Below are 3,500 nucleotides of genomic sequence, written 5' to 3' on the forward strand. Positions count from 1 at the left end.
ACACAAACCACACAAGCCTGGTATCATATGAAAGCAGAGTCGGAAGGTCCTGCTTGTTTACATAAAGAGGAGGGGGTTTCTAGTAATCACTGGGTTGCTGAGACATTGACCGGTCTAACTGCGCTGTTAGTTTCAGCGCTCCGTCTCATTTACACATGAACGGGCAGAGCACACACAGGCGACACTGCTGAGCAGCACTACTGACCATTCACCTCAGGCTGAGAAAAAGTAGCTAGCTAGAGCACACACATTCAAATCTAAAACGCGGGTGCTGTTATTGGTTGAAAATGTTGGTATGCAAGGTTTCGTATTTCTTTAGCTTTATACATGCATGATTTTTTTCTTACTTGTTCGTATCAGCGCTTATGTGGAAATTGTGCAACAATGCAGCCTGAGAACAAATGCTGCCAGGAGGTGCCACAGGTCACAGTATCTTTACCTGCACTTACGGTATGATCATAGTGTATAATTGCAGATAACATGCCACGGCAGATACTCACCTTATGTTATGAATAATAGGTTACAACAAGGCTGCAGCAGTTGGATGAAAGGCCTCCATGCATGATCAACCATCCAGGTTTAGAACCTGTTTGTCTAAATGCGTTCTCACTGCAGAACGCATACAACACTTACAGGGCTGAATACGACCCTTTACCGCTATGGGGGACAGAGCAGTGAGTTTCATCTATAATAACCAACTTCACTGTTCATACACCATACTAAACTAAATATAGTCAGTCATATTTTATCTTGACCATATAACCAGGTTTTTCCTTAGCAAATGCTATATATTATACATTTCTTCACATGAAACATTTTACAGATAAATAAATATTTATTGACTGCAGTCATGAATATTTGTACATGGAAATACAGTACAAGTGAAGGATTCTGAATCCATATTAGAAAAATGTGAATACAGATGTTGACATTATAGAACCTGTTGACTAACATAATGTTCAAATTTTCTCAGTCGTTACAGGTATCTAGCCAATGAGTTTTGTGAGCTGGTGCCGGAGCTTCCTTGGGCAGAAGATTCGAGCAGTCATCCCATCATGCAGATTGGCGTTGGGAGTTTCCTGATGCCCAGGGAAGATCCCCTCCGACGACACGTCCAGCAGGATGTTTATCTTCAGAATCTCAGCTCTGTACGATGATGGGTCGACAAAGATCCTCTCCGTGATCATGTCCATCAAATCATCAATATAACCTGTGCAATACACAGACACACAGGAAAAAGTGAATCATTAGTATCATTTATTAGATCATTCAGCAACTGCAAATATAGTGAGTTTGCACTTTGAATTTTGTAGTTTCTCAGGTATTTAAGTGTGTATTTTTTTTGGTTTATTTATTGTGTTGAAAGTACTGACTTGTGGTACTTTGTGTCTTTTTGTCATGTACAATATAAATGTTTGTTCTTTGAGTAAATAAAAAAAAGGAGTTCACACTTACGAATGTGGTTAGTCTTCACTGGTTTGGCTGTCTCCGTTCATGGACTTTGGAAAGCTCAGTTTGAAAAGAAGATCTCCTGATGATGTGGTCGCTTGTCCTCTATCAGCATTCTCGTTGTACTGAAGTGCATAACAACAGTAGTCCTTGCAGGACACAGTAGCCTGGACAGCTGTAACAACAGTATATTGTTATGATAACAGGGTATACTTAGGAGTAAAACATGACAGCACTGTTATAGTGTAAATTCAAGCACTAAAGGCTGCAACAGCTCACTGCTACAATTGATCAGTAGCAGGTAACTGTAATGATCCACTGGCCTATATAAAAAGAGAGAAGTGACATCAACCTTATCTTACATGAATAGCTATGCCAACAGCTATACACAGCGTAAAAATAAAAGAAAAAATGCTTGGAGTGTGGGCTGGGATGTAGCAGTCTCAACCATACACTCGTTTTGCCCTGGGCTTTTCTAACATACTCCAGTTTAGAAAACGTTTCCAAATGCATTAATTTCATAAATTCTTGAAGCTTAGACCCTGCAGAGCGTCTGTGTATGTATCGCTTGACCGACCGGGTCGCTGGGTTTGCATATGGAGACCATGCTAATTGCGAACTAGAAGCTAGCGGCTAGCGTTAGCTTGTGCTATGTCGCAAAGCACTTCTTGGTTAATTCGTGTTAAACTGCAAAATGAACACAGCTTAATATTTGTGAATGCTGGCATCTCCTTCGAACATGTATTCACTCATTTGCAAGATCAGAAACGTGGTGTGATGGACCAAAAGCTACGGTGGCAGCGAGCTAACCTGTGATGGCTGGAGTCGTAGTCTCGAAGCTAGCGGTTAGCCTGACATCGTTCTCAATGGCAAAACACACACGCTACAACACGCAAGAGTTCGCGCTAATCTACTCAAGAAACACACAGCTAATTATTTGTATACTTACATGTCCCTCGTCTGCACGTAATCCACGCAAAGCTGGAAGTGAGCCCTCCTTTAGAGAAAGTCTCCCAGCTAATCCTGCCTCGTACTGACCGGGCTTGGCGGAACAGTCAGCCTCGAAGTGGTTAGCACACACCAGCAGGTTTTTGCCAACTGTAGCGGGGACGTTGCCTTCAGAAATTCAATTCACGCCGCTCTTCTGTCCTCTGCGGCTGGGAGCCGATGGAGCGATTTGTGCTCGTCTTTACAGCCACCAACAGAACACTGTGTGTGGCAGCTCGACATGATTCCTAACACGGTGCATTCGATAGCAACATCGCAGATCTGTGAGAAGGTAGCGTATCTGGTGGGTGGAGAGACGCCAATGAGAGGAGTAGGGGTGGTGGCTGGTGGGTGGGAGCATGCAAATATCCGGACTTGTTACGCAACAGTACTCCCGGAACTCCAATGGCTCGGTTGGAAGGGTGCTTTCACAAATCCGTATCTTACTCAAAAAAGCACGGACGGTCTTATTTCACACTTTGTATGCGTGTGGTAGCACCACAGACACAAAATAACACCCCAAATCCCAGAAAAAGTCGGTTTTTCATAATATGGGACCTGTAAAAGAAAGTTAGTTTTCTCCGAGGTACACTTGAACACAACACACCCCTGTCTCCCTCCGTCGCTCCTCATTACTGCCAGCATAACGTTTTAAGTTTGTTTATCTGGAAACTAAATCTGTTAAAACAACGGAGAACAACGGTCGCCATGAAAGTGTATCCCTCAGAGGAAAATGATTCAGGAGAGTGTCGTTCACTGAGTGATTCATATGGCAAGCCGTTCCTGTCAGAAATACGCCACATTCAGTCGCGTTTCAACTTCATTACGGCGTAAAAAACGGCATTGTTTTTGCGCATTACGGCGTAAAATCTGAAAAAAAAACCCCGGCGTTTTTTACGCCGTAATGAAGTTGACACGTGACTGAATGTGGCGGATTTCTGGCAGGAACGGCTTGCCATGGATTCATGCGTCGGTGACGCGGCGCAGTCGGCGCGTGCGGTCCCTCCCTCAAGTGATTCGTTCACTTTCTCAGTTCAGTTGAACTGTCAGCAGGCGGCGCTGCT

General features: G+C 43.7%; 1 long non-coding RNA gene across 1 annotated transcript; it reads right to left on the reverse strand.

The window, feature by feature from the left end:
• Positions 1-1,054: 1,054 nt before the first annotated feature.
• LOC143320530 (uncharacterized) lies at positions 1,055-2,809 on the reverse strand. Its single transcript, XR_013077167.1, has 3 exons — positions 2,399-2,809; positions 1,456-1,624; positions 1,055-1,210 (listed from the first exon to the last, which is right to left on the reverse strand). It is a non-coding gene; the product is annotated as an uncharacterized LOC143320530 (long non-coding RNA).
• Between the last annotated feature and the right edge of the window lie 691 nt (positions 2,810-3,500).

The sequence above is a fragment of the Chaetodon auriga genome, chromosome 5, assembly GCF_051107435.1.
Source record: "Chaetodon auriga isolate fChaAug3 chromosome 5, fChaAug3.hap1, whole genome shotgun sequence".
In the NCBI taxonomy this organism is placed as follows: domain Eukaryota; kingdom Metazoa; phylum Chordata; class Actinopteri; order Chaetodontiformes; family Chaetodontidae; genus Chaetodon; species Chaetodon auriga.